Source organism: Colias eurytheme, chromosome 5 (genome assembly GCF_061535395.1).
Source record: "Colias eurytheme isolate Ceu_HAF_F1 chromosome 5, ilColEury1 Martin Lab GWU primary, whole genome shotgun sequence".
In the NCBI taxonomy this organism is placed as follows: Eukaryota; Metazoa; Arthropoda; class Insecta; order Lepidoptera; family Pieridae; genus Colias; species Colias eurytheme.
In genome coordinates this window covers 835,346-857,079 of record NC_142984.1, presented here as the reverse complement: position 1 = coordinate 857,079, position 21,734 = coordinate 835,346, and the positions used below count along the sequence as shown (strand labels likewise).

General features: G+C 30.9%; 1 protein-coding gene across 1 annotated transcript in view; it reads right to left on the bottom strand.

The window, feature by feature from the left end:
- LOC149908240 (scavenger receptor class B member 1-like) overlaps nt 1-9,600 on the bottom strand; it is a 32,709-nt gene extending 23,109 nt beyond the window's left edge. The window contains exon 1 of the mRNA XM_090101674.1: nt 9,455-9,600. The gene's annotated coding sequence lies outside the window, so the exon portion shown is untranslated. The remainder of the gene's footprint in view (nt 1-9,454) is intronic.
- Nucleotides 9,601-21,734: the final 12,134 nt, after the last annotated feature.

Sequence of the window (21,734 nt, the reverse complement as noted above, 5' to 3'; positions counted from 1 at the left end):
GCTGGTTATACTTTATTTTAAATTGTTGAATATTTCGAATTTCGGTCACCAAGAGACAGAATAAATAACGTGATGGCTCCACAAAAATCATCGCATTACTTACAATAACAAACATGATATTGAAAAAATTCTAATTTTGATAGGTTTTTTTCGCACAACTAAACGGAATCGGCTTGAAAACGGATTAAGTATGACTGGGAATTACCATAATTTGTATATATCTGCGCGAGCATAGCCTGTGGATGAAGTTTGTAGTAATATATGCTTAACTTATTTATACCTAGTGCCTTTTATACGAATCAACGAATGACGGAATCGATTTAATTATATCTAACAGATACAAAAATGTGGCTAAGATGGTTTAAGTATTGATATAAAAATTCACCACTGCCTCCTAGACTACAAGCTATTCAACCAATTGAGATTCAAAGCACAAAACGTCCAGTTAAGATTATACGTACAAAAGAATTATGTTAATAGCCGAGTAAAGTTATATTCAAGGATATAACCTTTTGCAGATAAATAGCCATTATCTGCACTAATACACCCTGTCAATATAAATGCAATAATGTGTTTGTTTGTTTGTCTCTTTGGTACTCATTCATACTATAACAGCTGTATTGTGTATTATATTGTGTTGGTTACGTTTCATAATAAATCAAGTTGAAATTATCCTTATTGGGTTATTGGATTATGTAATTTGTACTTATGATTCAATTTAAAGATAAGTAGATGATCGAAAATTTCCTGTCGAAAAATGCTTAAGTACATTTTTATTCCTCAAGGAATGTTATACAGAATCCTCTACACGCTAAAGAAGAATGTATGAAATACCTAAGATATGAAAAATATTGAATGGGCAAAATAAACTTATTGCTTAATAGACTGGGGTAGAAGCCTTTGAAAATAATGAAAAGATAAAAAAAATCGCAGTCGGATGAAACCCATTAGAAAAGGAGGGGAATATGATAAAAATGTAAGGAAAAATAAATTACGGTCAATCCGAGTTCGGGAAGCGGGAGGGGGGAGCTTTTAAGAGAAAAAAATGGTTTCTCTCGATTTCCGACAAAACTACAAGTCCTATAGAAAAAAGTTCAGTGGCAAAGTTGTAGGTAATTAAAAGTTCTACAACTTTTGTATTCACAATTTTTTCACATAACCTAAAAATTTAGGTGAAAAATTCAAAAAACCAAGTTTTTGGTCTTTTATTTCTATCTACTTCAAAATTTATTTTTTTTCTACGAAATTTGGTGGAAACTTACTTTATTATGTCCCAAATACACTGTAATTTATTTGATTGAAAATATTTATTTTTTCGCCTTATTTTGAATTAATACCAAAAAAACAACCTAATTTTCAATCGAAAAGTCACCCGTCAAAATATCAGCTTTTTTCAAAAACTTGGGAAGCCTTTTATTCATTGAAATCTCTACTTTCATATGGTGTAAAAAAAATAAACACCACCATAGTAAATGTTCTCAGGAAATGCATACAAACAGTCAGAAAATTAGCTTTTACTAAATCAGGCACACTTCTCGAACTCTATATCTTCTCTTGTATCGGCTTTTCGGTAATATTTCAAAAGAATAATAATTGTCTGTTCTAAGTTTAATATTTTACAGCATATTCAAAAGCAAAATGATGTCGATAAAAACATTTCAGGTAGTTCGAGAAGTGTGCCTGATTTAGTAAAAGCTAATTTTCAGACTGTTTGTATGCATTTCCTGAGAACATTTACTATGGTGGTGTTTATTTTTTTTACACCATATGAAAGTAGAGATTTCAATGAATAAAAGGCACCCCAAGTTTTTGAAAAAAGCTGATATTTTGACGGGTAACTTTTCGATTGAAAATTAGGTTGTTTTTTTGGTATTAATTCAAAATAAGGCGAAAAAATAAATATTTTCAATCAAATAAATTACAGTGTATTTGGGACATAATAAAGTAAGTTTCCACCAAATTTCGTAGAAAAAAAATAAATTTTGAAGTAGATAGAAATAAAAGACCAAAAACTTGGTTTTTTAAATTTTTCACCTAAATTTTTAGGTTATGTGAAAAAATTGTGAATACAAAAGTTGTAGAACTTTTAATTACCTACAACTTTGCCATTGAACTTTTTTCTATAGGACTTGTAGTTTTGTCGGAAATCGAGAGAAACCATTTTTTTCTCTTAAAAGCTCCCCCCTCCCGCTTCCCGAACTCGGATTGACCGTAATTTATTTTTCCTTACATTTTTATCATATTCCCCTCCTTTTCTAATGGGTTTCATCCGACTGCGATTTTTTTTTTGTTTCAAAAATTATCTACTCTAGTCTATAACATAACCGTAAGCTTTTCCTCAGTTAGGAAAAAAACTATCATGTAACGAACAAAAAACATTTTCATTATTGTAAGTCCAGAAAACTTTATTCATGAAATGTCTACTTACGTCATGAAATTAATTATTAAAATTATTATATAGTGCTTGGAGTCAATGATTCATTTATTTCGTGTATTATCTACTTACATTGTTTACAATTATTTTCATTAAACAGAGCACACTCACTTCCGACTTCATACAAATTCATAATTTTATAAAAGTAGGACAGACTTTTATTTGATAAGTATTTTTTTAAGACTCCAAGTTCTTAAAACGCTTGAAGTATATTTTATTTGCGAATAATAATCATTTTAATTGGTTTATTTTTAATCTGCTATCAACGTTTGTTTTATTTTTAGTTGTGTTATTTTAACGCGAAAAATACTTGACGAAATTAATTAAAACCACCTAAAAGTAAGTGTATTTATCTGTGGCAGGTATAAGGTATGGTGAGGATTTTTATAATATACTAGCTAACCGCCCGCGGCTTCGCCCGCTTTGTCTAAAACCTAATAAATTATATACTAAAACCTTCCTCTTGAATCACTCGATATCTATTGAAAAAAAACACATCAAAATCCGTTTAGTAGTTTTAAAGATTTAAGCATACATAGGGACATAGGGACAGAGAAAGCGACTTTGTTTTATACTATGTAGTGATGATCAATGACTGCAATACGAGTAGTAGTTTATGCCAACCATAGTTTATCAATAAAATGCACCTACTTAAGAATTTGAGTATAACAAATCTAAATCGAATGGTCAACGTTTACCCATCTACCTTTAGGCCCTGCATCTGAGGTCAACAAACGACCTCAGCTCAACTAACAGTGGGTTCAATTCCTGACATTTGCGAGTGGTCAAGGTTCAAAAATGAAACAAATTACATTTTAACTAACTGTTGAGTAATGATATTGCGCTATGAAAACTATTGGTAAATGAACATGTATGATAATTTTCCCATGATTAAAGAAATTATAGGGGAGCATGATTAAGTTTTAACTTTTAACGTATGCAAAGGTCAATCTGTGGAACTACAGCATATTGTATTTCTCGACTTGAAATATGAATGCATCTTATCTACACTTTTTAATACGAAATTATTTTTTTAAATATTTTTTTGTGTTTTTTACAACGAATAAATTGAATATAAATGCTATAAATATAACAAATAAATGTTACTTTTTCCCATATGGGTGTTAAACAAACCTTTAAATTTAACACGGATTAATAAGCCATAACAAAAACCAATACATCAATTACTATGTGCTAATTGATGACATAAGTAAATAATAAGTGTGTTAGATGCGCCAGCGCATCGGAGCGTTGAAAAATTTCGCTTTTTACGTAACTGAACACGTTACGGATATAGTGAATTGTTATCAAATAAAAACAATGAATTATTGATAATTTTCTTTGCTATTTTCTTTATATATTGGTTACAATCAATGAGCTAATATTACGAACTTTTAAGTAGGTGAAAAATATGTAACAAATTTGATGTATTCGGATGTAAATACGCAGCCCTTCAACCATTCTATGTGAAAATCCTCTTAAAATAATCCGGGATCAATTTCAATCATCATCAATCATTTAGATGGAATACATTATTAAAATACCAATATCAGGTGTCCTTTATCCAACCGCATTAGTAATTAGGATCTCTACGTCAATGCAACTAAAAATTTATAATCCTTTCAACTTTTTTCAAAAAAGGAGGAGGTGACTTTTCAGTTTTCACTGGGTGAAGCGATTTTTATGTTTTTTTTTAATTTGATAGCTGGTGCCTTCCGGTTGGTCCGGTCCTATTAAAATTTTGTCTGATTCTGACAATTTGATGGCAGTTTAGAATTTCGTTAATAAATAATATACCAAGCTATCGATACGTAGAAAAAAAATCAACGTGTAAAATATATAGATAATAACTCAGACAATTTGGCTAAAATTTTATAGGTGTGACCTTTGTTAAACCCGTCTTCATTCATCAGAAATGAACATTGAATTTATATTAGAGCTAGATTTGATTTAACTCGAAGCGTACCTAATAACTGCCTTGAAGTTGAAACTAACAATTTAAAAGCGATTTTAGATACAATGACGTGCTTTGCAAAAAATAAACAAAATTGTATGAAATGAGGCTTTTTTGGGGTTAGTTATTTGTGTTTGGTTGGCTTGAGTGGATATTATATGTAGCTATATTGTATAATATGGCATATATCATAAATGAATAATATAATATTTGGAAAAAATACACTATAACAGACAAAAAAAAGTTGTTTTTGCGTTCAATAAGTTATACAAAAATGGAATATATATGATAAACCGGCTCCCATTGGCAAGTTAGTGTCCAAAAATTAATATTTATCCCAATTCCAACGTATACTTTTATTTAAAAATAATAAATACATAATTATACTAAATGGTTGATGGTTTAATAACCGAATTCGTCTCATCTTGCCTTTTTAAGGCTTTAAAGGAAATAAAGAGTTATCATAATTATTGACGAATGCCCAGTTTTTTCGATTCAGTAATTTTTCGGTAATTTCGTGCCTCGTTAACCTTTACATGTCATATTGGGCTTTAAGAAATTAAACATTATATTTTATAAGTATATTCAATCTATACATAATGTTGATGTCTAGATACTAGTATAGTATTATATTATCTGTCTTCACAAATATTTTTTTTTACAAACACATTATCCAACTAATATTATAAAGCTGAAGAGTTTGTTTGTTTGTTTGAACGCGCTAATCTCGGGAACTACTGGTCCGATTTGAAAAATTATTTCGGTGTTAGATAGCCCATTTATCGAGGAAGGTATATATCATCACGCTATGACCTAAAGGAGTGGAGCCACGGGGGTAAAACCGCGCGGAGCAGCTAGTTATTGATATAAATGGTCCAATTAATGTGGTTGAAGTCGCAAAACCGCATATTTTGATATTGAGGAAAAATATACATCGAATTTATAGTTTATGCTTGATCAATGTGATTAGTAATGCCTATCCACATGTTCCTTCACGTGAGACTGAGTTATTTATATCTTTTTGTTTTTTATTCACTTAAGTACTAATTCGTAAAAATATACCTAGGTGTGGAAATAGTGGTAGGTGTAGTAAAAAGACCAAAAAAATGTTCATTTTAAATGTTTCGTATGTGTATTTATTTTCATTTAACAAAAGGACATATTTAATACAAATACTTTTATTAAACGAAAAAACAAAAACGAGGGCACGCACGAGGAAAAATAGAAATCATATTTTTTCTTTATTGCATTTTGAAATTAACTTCCTATTGTAGGTAGTCGTAACGATTTTCATTAGAGATAAAAGTCGACCGGCGTTTTTTATTCTATAAGAATTATTTTTTTAGTAGGTATTCTTTTGGTTTTTATTGTAAATTTTTTGAACTCTATTTCTGTTTTGAGTGAATATTAAAAGAATAAATTCTAGTGAATTGACTTCAGAGGAGAAGAGAGGAAGCAAATGAGAGAAGAATTAAAATCATTCTAGCTGAATGTTCTTCTGTATTATTTGCTATGGACTCAAAAGACAATATCAAGCAGTTTAGGTATTTCTGAATTAGAAGTTTATTTGATTAAAGATGGAGAAAGCTTGTCATCATCTAAGCTTGTCACATACACAAAAATATTTAAGGAGAATTTAAGCATGGTTTGAGTAACGTCAAATACTCAATTCAGAAACCGGCCGGCCGTAAATATCGTGTCAATGTTTCTATAACTTTATTCTTGTTGTATAAATGACGTTTACGTTTTTAAATTAACATTAGATGACTAGAATTTGAAGACGTGTTTCGTATTTTAAATGAGTTTGTATAATTATTACGCCATTTACCAATAATTCATTGAATATGCATATATTTATTGCGTAAACGGTGGAAACCCTTTGATAAGCATCATTTTCCCTTTTATAGAAGTTAATTATAAATAATATATATATCATCAATAGGTAGGTACTCTATTCTTTATTTCTGAAGTACTTTTTAAATTCTCAGAACCTTTTTTATACCTTATGTTCAATTGTTTTCTCTGTACCTTTAGGGCTACGGAACTGACTTTAACTTTGAGATTTTACAACACCTATGTTATAAATAAAACAAACTTCAAACATAGTAATTCCTACACAAGCTCTAATAGACTATCATTTATAGGTATTGCAATTAAATTATATTAAAATTTAAACGTAGCCGTTACATTGCAAGCCATTTTTCCAAGTCGGCTACAAAGTATACATCGATTCATTTCCCAAGTGATTACATAATAAACAGTTTTCTTATTAATTTATACAAAATAAATGACAAGTTTCCACACTAAAATAGTGAATTAACAAATAATGTAAAACAAACGTTGTTTACTTAACTTTTAAGGTCAATGACCTGTAATCAAGAAGGTCTTTGATAACTTTTGTGTATAAAATATTGATTCATAAGAAATAAGATTTATTGAGGAGAAAGTTTATAAACAAATTATTTCCTTTGTTCGTTGCGGGGAAGATCATTTCTTATATTAATCCAATAATCTTTACTAAATATTTATCCATTAATTTTTTCAATTATTTGATGATGATAACTTTTTCAATTATTTGATAGATGTATACTAGTACTATAACAGGATAAAGTTTATTAATTTATGAGTTTATGATGTGTTAGAGGAGAATATCTGGATCTACTCTACTGAACTGATTTTAAAAATGATTTTCCCAAAAGAAAGTCACGCTATCTAAGTACGAGTGTCTTAGGCTATATTTATTTCGTTTTATCACGGGTCAACTCTGTCGTGAAAAATAAAATAAAGAGAGTTTTAGTTAGCTAAATTAAAACCTGTGTTAAAATTAAACATTTATTCAAAGAGATAGGGAAGATTATAAATATTTTTCCATCAAGATAACTGCTTATGCCGGCTACTCCCGTACCTACCTGCCGCAGGGCAATATTGGAGTTGCACCCTAATTGGCTCCTTAATTTTAATGTGTATAGGCAAGCAGGGGCAATTTTTAAATTGGCTTCTTTGGCTTTTTAATTACTCCGACTGCCGTGCATCCGGTATTGCCCCTGCGGCAGGTATGTGAGTAGCTTTTGCAAATTTTTTTTGTATGGCGAATAGAATGAAATTGATACGATTTGAAAATAATAACTATAGGTAGAGTTTCTTGCACGCTCTACTTTGTAGAGACTGCTTTCTGGTAGCTATGTAATTAAAGGTTGAAAAGCGCTTCTAAACAGTCTTGAATCTTGATTGTAAATATATGTTTGAGTTTGATGCAATCAGGACCGAATACACGATAGACTCGGTTTTTTGAAAGAATAAATTAAAATTATTTTGTTATTCAAAATGTAAGTTGTTTTGTTTTTCTTATGAAATTTAAATGTAGGAAAAGGATTATTTTTATCATTTTAAATACATCATCAGTCAACATATTAATAACGTGTATGAATCACCTAAATCACGTCGAATAAATTAACTTCAGAAATATTTGACGTTATGAATTAATTTATTATTTTTTATTAATAAATCAAAAACTATGTTTAGTGAATTATAAAAAATAGTCTATAAAATTATACTGTAATACTAGCTTCTGATTTATGTTAAATAAAAAATTATATTTACATACAAGAATATCTTGATTATTTTAAAATTAATACATAGTATTAATACATATTATGTTACCTGTTATATTGATCTTTTGCTTGGGTTTCAAGTCTGGAAACGAGTCAGTGGATTTGTAAACAAGTAATAATGGGCCGATTTTTCAATCCCTGGTTAAAACTTAATACCCGTCCAATAAAGTATTACACGATAATATTAAAATGTCACCTGTAAACTGTCAATTGCGGGCAATAAGAATACATTTTGAAATGGTCGTTTAATACGTTTTTCGACGAATAAGTTTTAACATTATTCTTATTCTTTTAATAATATTAACAATAACAAGTATCCTACTTTTAAGAACTAACTCTGTATAATTGGCGCATGCTGTGTCAACCTCTAATTATTTGTTACTTTATCGCAAGAACTATATTATGTTATGTAAAATTTATATTTAAGAATCATTGTAAACAAATGTTGGTTGACCAAATAAATAAAATAAAAAATAAAAAATAACAGAGGAATGAAAAATCAGCTCTTACTTAAACAAAGTCACTGCGTTTTCTGCGTTTAGTGCGTTTTTTCTACCGAACTATTATAAGCTGATATATTTCTATAGAAATCTACTCGTAAAAAAGATTTTTCTTATTATGAACGAATGATCGTATTATGAATGAAGGAATTCAGTTTTAAACAAAGTAAACTGTAATATGAGTTCAAAGTGTTCTCTTATTTATAGCTAAAAGCATCAACTAAATATCTTTATATTAATTAACCTAATCTAATCTTTAGAGTGCTAAATCCAAGAAGGTTTGTGATTTTTATAAGATCCAACTTAGAGGTTTAGGCATTTGCCAGGACCTCCTGACGTTTTTTCTTATTTTGAATAGGATTCCCCGAATCCACAGATTGCAGATTTATTAATTAACTGTCTTAAATATAAATTATTAACAATGATAAATTAAAATTTATTTTGTTTGGTATCATAACTCCCAAAAGAACGAACCGGTACCTATAAATTAGGTTTTTCTAAAATGAAATATCTACAATTTTTTTTAATTTTTCTAACAATCGACAAACAATCAATAGCTTTTTTTTGAACGTATAGTTTTGAATTTATTTGCATATTTTAGAAATATTATTGCCTTTTATTGGGAATTGGGATGGTGTGTAAAAACAAAAGAAGCTTTTCTCATCTAAAAGTATGTCCACATAATCCTAACATTAAATTAATATTTATAGCAAAAATTTAACCCAGAAAAAAATAATATAAATTAAAATTTAGAAAGAAATGAAGAAAAAACAGTTATTTAAATAGGCTTCTCTAAATTAAAGTAAAATGATGATAATATTGTAATTAATTTTAAATTAACATAAAAATTAACACCTTTTTACCCTCACAATTTTACGTGAAAATTAAATAAAAACAACTACAAATTAATCACACCAATTAACAAAAAACACCGCAATAAAAAAAATGTACTCACCAATAATTTTTACCTGTATCACAAAACACACACAACACACAGGTATTATCACTGAACGGTACAGAGGCGCACACACACAGCGCAGTCGCGGTGGACTGCGCGCGCGCAGACCGCTTACTCTATATAAAGTCTATTTGAGATCCCGATACGCGTTACCGCTTCATTACATGTAGTCTATTATTTATTTATTTACATGGTCAAATATCTAAAAAAATAATTAGAATTGTTTATTTGTAGAGTATAGCGTAATAAATTAGTTAGAAAGTTTGATTATACTAATAGTTAAAAAAACACGCTTTTGACCGATCCTGGATACAAAGTTTGAATCACAACTGTCCGTTTACACTGGGCCAAAATCAAGACTAAATTAGTCTATTTATAAACATACAAACATATTATAGATAGAGCTAATAATAGCGTTTTTTATTTTTCAGTATATAATGTTTTGTTGATAGTCAAAGATCCCTTGGTTTCCCTAGTTTTCAAGAGAAGAGAAAAGGTTTCATTTATTCACACTTGGCTAAAATTAGAAATATTAACATCTCGTTGTATAGAATAACAAATTAATCGTGACATAAATCCGGTGTACAGTTTCTATTTCCGAATGTATGTCTGTCTCATAAATTTTCGCTATGATAAGAATATTATTTAGGTAAAAACATCTTTATATCATTTTTATAGTTATTTAAACAGGTATTTTAACAAATGTCTAATATTATGTAGCAACATTCTGGGTTAAAAGTTCCTTAACATTTGACACTAAAACCACTCAAACTATCCTTTTATATAATACTAGCTTTCCGCCTGCGGCCTCGCCCGCGTTTTCAAAGAAAAACCCGCATAGTTCCCGTTCCCGTGGGATTTCCGGGATTGCGTCATTTTCCCGGGATAAAAAGTAGCCTATGTCCTTTCTCGGGTATCATAATATCTCCATACCAAATTTCATGAAAATTGGTTCAGTACATTAGGCGTGATTGAGTAACTGCAGACAGAGTTACTTTCGCATTTATAATATTAGTATGGATAAATGAAATGCAATTATTATCAAACATAATCATGTATAAAATTGAAATATGTATTCAATTTTTTTACTACATTTTTTCTTTGCTTGGTAGTTTTTATTGAGATTTTCATACAATATATCACCATTTTCCAAGAATTACTCGTCATAAAAACTATGTCTCGACATTAATAATTATTTATACAAAAACATGAACAAAATAAGCCGAGTGCAATAATCAATGGAATTACAAATTACTTTTTCGATTCATATTTTTAACATAATAAAAACTGTATGAAAGAAAGACTATTTCCTCCTGAACGAAAATTATACTAATATCATCTAATATTATAAAGCTGAAGAGTTTGTTTGTTTGAACGCGCTAATCTCAGGGACTACTGGTCCGATTTGAAAAATTCTTTCGGTGTTAGATACCTAGCCCATTCATCGAGGAAGGCTATAGGCTATAATATCATCGCGCTAAGACCAACAGGAGCGGAGCCACGCGGGTGAAACTGCGGAGCGCAGCTAGTCTCTCATATAATTTAGATTCATCAATGTTTATACATATTATTATTTAATCCTGTATTTTTGTTTGTATAATGATTTGGAATAATCTAGTTAAATATTGATACAATATTTTTTTTGTAAACCTTGAAATGCGTGAAACAGTTTCTTGAAATCAAATTCTGTGTGAGATTAGTCATGTACTAGCAGCTTTATATTTGCTTGTTCAATTATTTGGCTTTGTAGCCAAGGAAGGTAATGCGGTAATATTGTAAAAATCATAGTTATATTACATCCAAGATAACTCTAGGTTTATTTTAACTTATCATCGTTACAACTTTATTGTCACTTTGATAAAAATATATTATGAAGATATTCAATACTAATTGAATTCCCGTGACATGTAAGGAGGGAAGACCGGACTAAAAAAACGCAATAAAAAAAAAACTTCTTTGTCAAATTTTTTGAGGAATTTCCTGACTCAATCATTGATGCTCAATGTATGGACGTAAGTCCGGATGTTTTCCTAATGTTAACATTATTATTAAACGCATAGAAGTGAAGATACTACATAGTCCGATCTTCGGCCGAACTGTTATTTTCTTCACTATGGTAAGTCGAAAAAAGTCTGCTTTTTAGGCTCTAAATTTGCTTAGATAGATAGCATCTACGCAAACCAAAAAATTAGGGGTTAAACAATATTTTTTTGTCATCAATTTACAGTTGACCGCAACAGAAAAACGACATCGAATCATGAGAAATAAAATAAAAAATACAGTACGTATAAAATTTTCGGCATATGCGTCCGATCTTAGGCGACCCAACCTTATATAGTCACAATTTAATTTTTTTACTTAAAACCTTCATAACTAATTTTGAATTTTTTTGGTAGGGCCAAAACTGTTGAATTAGTGTCAACGACATCATGTTTTGTTTCAAACGGTAGAGTTATGCCTACATTTGCAAGAAATATCCATGTTAAGTACGCAGATCTTTTAAGTTTAATCGATGCATTGTTAAACATTCTAGTTTTCATGTTTTATTGCTTAGATACTAGCTTTTCTACCGCGCAACCAATTAAAATTAATGAAAAACACTCATTGCAAAATTTAGGTTTTCATTTCTATTTGTAGGCTTTTACTTTACTAGTTCATCATTTAACTTAATGTATAAGAAACAGTCGGTCAAATGCAAAACTCTCCATTGACGTACATATAACTTATGGTAAGTAATTCATCATCAACTAATAGCTCATCGAGTCGAAATACTCGTATTGCCAAAGGTAATAGATACAACACCCTCTGACGCAAATGCTCGATTCACTGCGCTAATCTATACGCAAATCTTTAAGTTTGTTATTTTATAGAACAGGTCCTATCGTTTGACAGACAGGTTCATACATCAACACGGAGCCGCAATTAATATGTGATGTTGAAATATAGATAATATTTTTATGACGGCAGCAAAAGGTAACATTCTTGAATATATGGACGGGCCAAATGGAGCTGATGAGCGGGTAAAATCTTTGAAACCTCAAAAGTGTGCTGTACCGACGCCTTCAAAATGGTTGTAAGTGCAGTTAGGTATATTATGTTTGAAGAAAGCGCAGTTTTGTTTCTATCGACGCACCATCGTTCGAAAACGATTATACGTTTTATCCGCTATCTCTATCTAGCCCGTCTGTCCCCTAATAGGGGATGAAAGTTAGAACTAATTGATTATATGTAATTAATACATATTTAGTTCATACTAATGGATGTGGCATTGTTTTCACTCATCCGGCTTTAATCACTGGTCGGCAACCACAAAGTAAACAATATTGGTAATTAACAAAACATCTAATGAGTATCAACATTGTTATCACAAATATTTATTTTTAGTTCACCTTTCGAATTCAAATGAAATATAATAAATATTCATTTATACATTAGTAGCTTTAATTAATAAACATGTTATGTTCCATATCTACATAGCGTGATGGGTATAACCTTCCTAAAATCGTTAGAGATTGGCGATTTAAATAATATACAATTAAGACTTAGTTGTAAGTAAGTAGTTATTTGTTTGTGAATTGTTACCCGTATCTACAAATTGCTTGAATACTATAAAACTTAAGGCCTAAGAGATTCACTGAACTTTTAGTCTTTGATGAAACAATAAAGAAGAATACAACACTACCTAAAAATAGTATCTCTTTACTTGCAATATTGCTTCGTTAGAACTTTATTTAAAAACGTTTTGATAACCTTTCCTAAAAGTTTGATCCAATCAGATACTATCTATTAATCCCATATACAATATAAAGATAATATAAACTACCAGCGGTCCGCCCCGGCTGCGAGGCCGTGGTACATATTTACGTTTTCTCTACATAAAAACCATCCTCGTACTTCAAGGAATATAATAAAAAAAGAATTATCGAAATCGGTTCAGCCGTTCTCGAGTTATGCGCTTACCAACACATTTTGCGATTCATTTTTATATATTTGGAAAATAAAACAACATAAATATTAACATAATATACAAGTTACCGTTGAAAATACTAATAAACTTCTTAATTAGCGTTTATATTCTATTTGCGTAGGAGTAGCGTCATATTTTATAGCTATTATAGGAATCACACATTTGCGTAAGTAATTTTATAATATGTTTAAAGATTATCAATTATTTAATATTTTATAGAAACAGATCGTGGAACTCGATTCTCGTGGATTCTTAGAACAAGGGTCTTTATTTTTTTTCGATTATCTTAAGAAGGGAATCCCACTGTCCGTGATTTCCTTCTTTTTTACAAAATCGCCTTAAGAATTTCAGCGTTACTGTAAGTTTTAATCTAAAATAAATATAACATAGGTATCAAACGAGTTACCACGTTAACATCACATCAAACTACGCACCGAATTTTGATGCGGTATTCAAGAGGAAGTTTTTAGTATAAGATTTATTTGGTTTTCAAAGCGGGCGAAGCCGCGGGCGGTAAGCTAGTAGTACTATTATATAAAATTTTCGTGTCACAAAGCTAGTTACCATACTCTTCCCAAACGGCTGGACCGATTCTCATGACATTTTGTGTGCTTTTTTGGTAGAAAATCTGCCCACATCTATTTTTCATGCCCCTAAAATTTAAATGATAAGAGTAAGGTAGAACAATGTTGGCCGGGATAGCTAGTAATTACAAATTATATAAAACCAGGTAAGTAAATCATATTGTTTTTGTGCACTACGCATTATTCTTTATTTAATGACAAAACACAGTTAGGTCTTTATTTATTTTTTGTAGTTTGGTTTTTTTGGGTCGACGTCTATTATATACAATTATTTAAGCATTTTCTGTGCATATAAAAAATCCTTTGTTTCAATTTGAACCCATGTCAGAGGATATTTTCATATTATTTCAAACATTATCTCAAAGAGGTAGGTACTCTGCTCTTTTCACATAGTGTTATAATTTACTAGCTTACCGCCCGCGGCTTCGCCCGCTTTGTCTAAAACCTAATAAATTGTACATACTAAAACTTTCCTCTTGAATCACTCTATCTATTAAAAAAAACCGCATCAAAATCCGTTGCGTAGTTTTAAAGATTTAAGCATATAAAGGGACATAGGGAAATAGGGACAGAGAAAGCGACTTTGTTTTATACTATGTAGTGATTATACAAAGATAAATGAAGATATACTTAATGTCTTTCATATTTTGAAATATACTGGCAAAGCAAACCTTTCCGCTCAGCTTGAGGAAAAAGGCAGTTGACACTTTGAATTCATTCAAATGCAACTATGTATGCTAAAACCTAGAGCCTGGAAGTAAAGCCTGATGTTTGCAAAACCTTAAATATCAACCGAATTTTGTTTATTGAGACGTGATTGATATATTTTATAAAACCCGTTGACCTAAAACCTTTGTGTAATACTACAATAGTTTTTATAGCATTCACACTATAAGACTCAGACCATTAAGTCTTAGGCCGGCTACTCACGTATCTGCCGCAGGGGCAATATTGGAACAATCTCGGTTGGTCGGCAGTCGGAGCAATTTCAGTTGTTCTCTAAATTGCCCCTGCTTGCCTATTATACACATGTCACATAACAATAAAGGAACCAATTAAGGGTCCAATTTCAAAATTGCCCCTGCTGCAGGTACGTGAGTAGCCAGTTTTAGACGCTGCTCGTATACGGCTCTGTTTGAAATATTAAAAATAATAGCGAAGCGCGAGAATCAATTAGCAACATATTGTCAAATAAATATCCGGGATTTGCCCAAATTTTCCAGCTCGTTTGATACATAATGACATAAGATTTCAAGAAACGTACGTAATTAAAGTATTGTATGAAAAGAAACTGTTTTTACGTGGTTTTTACTAATCTTCTATGCTGTTTGTCATTTGTCATCTAAACTTACGAATTACGGTATTAATTCTATAGAGTTTGTTCATTAGATGAATGACTAACTTTTGTTGTTAGTCTTTAGTAGGTACATAGTGTTTTGATTCGGACAAAAAGTATTGTATTTTTTATGCACATCTAGGGTTTCCATGATGTTTTAAAGCAATATTATTTCCAGTGTGGTAAAGTGATAGCATTACGTTTAATGTCGTCATGCCTATTCTTAAAATTCTATGTGCTTGTACACCCATAACAAGCAACCCGCCCAACTTAGCCACCAGTACGTGAGCTTTCGTTTAAGATTATGTTTTCATAGACAAAATGCTCACATTAGCGAAACGGTATATACCGGCTGCGCGAAGCTAGAGAAGAAAACATGGATTTTCAGGAAAAATTTAGCAAAAATTTTTTGATGTAATTTTGTTGTTTCAGTATTTTTTACTTGATCAGTGTATGCAAAACTACAAGTCCCTTCGCGCTTAGTATACCAACAGTGGGACACCCTGTATATACAGCACTATCATTCTTCCATACCTACTGGAATTAATACTGCTTAGGACATGGTAACCCCATGAATAAAATAGTGGGTTAATAAAATGTAATCAAGGACCCATCGAATGATCGTCATCAACAAACATTACCTACATTACGATGACAGTTCAGTTAACGGTGACCAAAGTTTGTATTGCTAATTATTCATATCATGTAGGTATAAGACGAATCTATTATGAGTAAATATTTTGGGACATTACTGTTACACTGACCTCAAGTTTTATGTGATTATCACACTGCGAATTTTTATTACATATATTGAAGTTGTTACGTAGACTCGGTGCATGTGTGTGTATATGTTTGGTTGTGTGTGTTTGATGCTTATGACATGTTTTATATTTGTCTAATATGTTTTCTTACATAATCAATAATGATTTTTATTAGAAATTATTCTGAGTATCTTCATTTAATTTCGTAATATGTGCAAAATTTTATGCCATTATTGTATGAAATTAATTGTTATTAATTGTTATTATTGCATTTGTTTAAACCTAAGTTCCCACTTCCCAGGCATTCACAACCCATTTACTAATTTACATAACATTATATTGTTTATTTTTAATTAAAACTTACCATTTTTGGCGCTCACTATATTTAAGAGATTATAATATTAATAATTAATTCAATTGCATTTAATAATTGGAATAATATATGGTGTAACGTATCTGTTATCTCAATCATATATTTAAATGATATTTGCTTTGTTTTTTATTAAGTGGTGGTTTTATTTGGTTTAATTCTATCTCTGCCACGATTGATTGAAAGACATTTTTGCATTGCACTTAAAATTATTTATATTTAGGAACTCGTAAATTATAAATCCGCATATAATTTTAATTTTAAAACTTACAGTTTAATTATATGACAATAATATATACCTATCTGTCTTATGCCTTAATATGTATACTTAATTTAAAAAATAAAGCTTATAGGTACTGTAATAATTTGTAAAGACTACTAACTACAGTTTCTAACTATAGTGACATAGTCTACAGTTTCTTTTTAGCTGCGCTGCACGGTTTCACCCGGGGCACAGAATAATAACTAGTAGCCCGGGGGCAAAAGTAAGTATTTTTGAAAGAGTAACAAACATACATACATTCTTTACAAACTTACCCAATAATAATATGAAGCAGATTAGTAGGAAGTAAGATGTTTAATACGATAACCATTTATGATTTAAGTAACTAAATTGTTGACAGGAAAACACAGGTAACAGAGTTCTAGAGATCGTCTTAAAGATGTAATACAATCGCAAGGTAATTGCAAATTCTTCCTCCGCGACAAGTAATTGACCCCGTTGTGCTGTTAGTGTCAATTAGCGACATGTCATGGTCTGGATATGTGCACTTGACGTAAATAATACAGTACTTGTAAAGACCCGTATTCAAGTGTATGTTATGACCTCAATTTGGGAGAGTAGAGGCAATCAATAGTATAGAGGGCCTAAATTTCTATGAGCGGCCGTCATTGTAGTACCTAGTAGTTTAAATTGTTATTCATAATCGCCATTCGCCGTATTGGACATTGGTGGCAAACATCGACAATCATTCGTTGGGCCAACACTGACCATTGTGTGGAGAGCCCATAAGATGTGCTCTAAGTGGGAACGCCCTTCTCTAGAAGGTGAAGTTCTTCTCTCTTGAAGACCTCAGAACTTCCATTTCAAATCTTTGAAATCCATCTTGTATGATTAATATTCCAGTACTTAAGTTTCAATATACCTAGAGATATCTTTATTTCCTCAATTCGTAAATTGTACGCACGTTATTATAACACAGCAGTGCCATGTCATTGATGGAACTGTTCTATGAAAAATAACAGTTCTTACACATTTTTGAATGCAAAAGCTAATAAAAAATATCCAAATACGGTAGCCCAAAATCGCGATGTCCGCTGCTTTACAGTTTAAATACTTTTTTTGAACATCTATCACACTTACTGGGGTCAATAACCTGTGACCTGTTGTATTAAGGTGATAATTTTACCAAAAGAAGACAATGATATATTTGATATAGAATCTGAAACCGGGAAATGCATTGTGGCTATATAAACTCTATACATAACCTAAAATTCTCGTCTCACAATGTTAGTTACCATACTCCTCAGAAATGTCTGGACCGATTGTCATAAAATTTTAAGTGCATGTCGGATAGGTAGGAGACTCGGCCAACATCTATTTTTAATACCCTTAGGCCCTTTTAGGCCCTTAGTGATAAGAGTAAGGTAGGACAACGTTAGCCGGGACAGCTAGTCTATAAATATGAATGTTCTCAAAGTTTATAGCGCTTGATCATATAATATAACGTCCAATAAATATAAATTATATTATAATTAGCAAGTTCAACGTTGAGAATTATTTAACAATTACAACACAAAAACACATTTACGTAACACTATAGTTAAAATTTATTTTGCATAAAAAATATCATTTAAATATTCTAGAACAATTGCAGAAATAAGTATAAAATTAGTATTTCTAATTTTTTTGCACAAATTATTTAAAATCTTAGTTAAAATATTAGACATTTAAGCATAAATATTTAAATCAGTCTACATACCTATAATAATATAAGTAATAATTTTGATATCCCACAACACATTAAAGTTCTCTCGAAAGGGCCTCTGCGTGTTGGACCCACATAAGCCTTCTAAAGGACCGGGACCTTCCTTATATTACCAGAGTATTATGGAATTTTTAATAAGATAAATAATGAACGTTAAATTTAATTTTTTTAATACAGAAGTTCGCTTTTGAATCTAGATTACTTATATCTGTTTTCCAAATCATAGGTATAATATGCAGAGAATATTCATACCTTGCTGTTTGAATTAAATAAGGTTTATCTAGCTGCGAATATATATCTAATAATGATTATTATATATCTATTATTAGAGAATAGAGTAAATCCCATCAAAAACATCCTGTAAAAAACCCAAGTCTCGCAGCTCAGTCTTTCTACCGTCAAAAGTTGTGAGATCCATGTAATACCAAGTCGGTTAATCTATTTAGTGTCTACTTGAAGGACCTTCTGTCTTAAGTTATTACATAAGTTATTATCATGCCAATATTAAAAATATTTAACGTTTTAAACAAATAGATCGACTTGGACATCGCTTGATTTGATTATTAGTATGTATCACACTACACAGCACGACGGGCCAGCGACCAACAGGAACGAGAGTTTCAATCGCGTGAGGCGCGAGAGACTAAAGAATCTAATATAATATTGTAATATTCATTTTGTTTTCATGCGATGTCCAAGTCGATCTATTTGTTTAAAACGTTAAATATTTTTAATATTGGCATGATAATAACTTATGTAATAACTTAAGACAGAAGGTCCTTCAAGTAGACACTAAATAGATTAACCGACTTGGTATTACATGGATCTCACAACTTTTGACGGTAGAAAGACTGAGCTGCGAGACTTGGGTTTTTTACAGGATGTTTTTGATGGGATCTCACTTCTTTTTGTAGAGCCTTTCTTTTTGATACCATCTACTCAGTCATAAAGTAAAATAGAGGCCAGTCTGTCTGTAAGGAGGCTAGTCGCGCCAACAATTTATATATAACAGATTTAAATTATAATATATTGTTTTATTAGATTTTCGTACTTCAAGACATGTCCAATCATGTGTTTTTCATTACGTCGACCATTTTACAAGTAATAATGTTGTTCAGTTTCATGGGCTAAACACACCCTTACCCACCCTATACCCCCTCCCTTGCCTCATATGGTAGGTACCTATCTACACCTATTAAATTTATAACCACCACCAACCACCAACTGCATAAATAACTTTGTAATCCCATATATTTATATGGGATTACAAAGTTATTGATGCAGTTGGTGTATTTGGAAAACTGGACCGAAATTACAAAATATTTAAGTTTTCCCATGATTAAGACACTAAACTCTATATGTATTCCAAATATGAAGCTTCTAAGTCTGCTAGAGGTGCCTTGGACTTTTGATGATCGGTGAGTCAGTGAGTGACAAAATTTAGAAACTTTAACAAGTTGTCATTCTTAAACTACTGGTTCAAATTGACTGAAATTTTAAATATTCCGTGTTTATACAATGCCGGATTAGTTACTGAAGATTCAGGTTTCTTGCTTTATCCACAACCGAATTATAGGGGGTCGAAAAAGGCCCGAATTGCTTCGAGAAAAGGATGGTACGGCCGTGCCGCTTTTTTTTTGCTCGACTTGGCGGGGGCACTGCCGTGCCCCCAGATAATCTGAGTCCTACAGAAATAGCGATGAAACATACATTCAAATCTGCATTTTAATACCAAAGCAACATTATAATTCATATTATCACCGAAATACGTGGTGGGAAAAATCTAAACAACAATTTAATCCAATTCATGTATACAGTACCTAACTATGTACCTACTTTTAATTTAAAAATAACAATTTTAATTTTATCAAATTTTTTGCCAAAAGCTAGTTCTAAATTTATTTTCTGCATGTTTAAAGTTTTACTCAAAGATGTAATAATCACTACTTTGTTTTATATTATGTACTAGGTATGTACCTAGTACATAATATAAAACAAAGTTGCTTTCTCTATATGTCCCTATGTCCCTATGTATGCTTAAATCTTTAAAACTACGCAACGGATTTTGATGCGGTTTTTTTTAACAGAACGAGTGTAAGTCACTCGTTCTGTTAAAGAGGAAGGTTTAATTTATTAGGTTTTAGACAAAGCGGGCGAAGCCGCGGGCGGTAAGCTAGTATTTATAGTATAATTTAAATGCAATAAGAAACGCACTTTCTCGTAAGTACATAATTAATTTATCATTATCAATTATTCTTCATGTACCTACGCCCTTAACCCAAACATAATTTATTTAGACAATAAAATTATTGTAAAGATCGTTCATTTTATTTGTTCGTAACCGATAGTATGGTGTAAATATAGACATGACTTTGACCCCGGACCCCTACTACAAAAACGTGTTTTTGATTATTTTGAAAAGATAACACAAATAGGATATGTGCATTGTTTAATATTTTTAATTAAACTTTAATAGGTATTCAGTAATAATATATTTACTTATTTGTTTTAACATTAATGAATTTTCAAATGTTTATCTGAATTGTTTTTGTCTAGCCATCTTAAGAGGGTGAGACAGGTCATGAAAACATAATAATATATCTAATATTATTTTTTTGCATTGTGTAAAAAGTCAACGACTTTTGAAAATGTTGCCTGGAAAACGGTTGCCATGCGCTTGAAAATTGTTTAAAAAGTAAAATAGCCTGACAATTAAAACTGTCCTACGCGAGCAGGAATGAAGAGGGTAGGAATGAGAGCATCTCTACCTCCAATATTTTTTTCATTTTGGATATCATCATCAGATCATTAACGATAAATTTAAAACAGTTTAGTACCTATATAAGCAACTTTTGTGCTACTACTTTAAAATTAAACACCATCACGAAGAATATGGCCATTTAATAATAATAAAATAACAATATAATAATCACTCTCCTGTCCTTGTGAACATCTTATCTCTGAAGCCACTGATACGATGACACACTTTTTTTTATCCGTAAATTTATCTAGCTTCCTCTTATTATATGAGCACTAGAAACTTCTATCAGGAGGTCGGTAACATTTAATAAGATCGATTTACTTAATATATTTATTAAGTTACAAATGTTTAAGTTGGGAGAGCCTACTATAGTATTAGGTAATGAATGTATTGAAGATCAGAAGATGGATGGTAATCCATAGAAAGTTGTCGTTTAAGCACTACAGGACTGTTCTCTGGCATCATTATCTTTATACTAGATTTCCGCCCGCGGCTTCGCCCGCGTTTTCA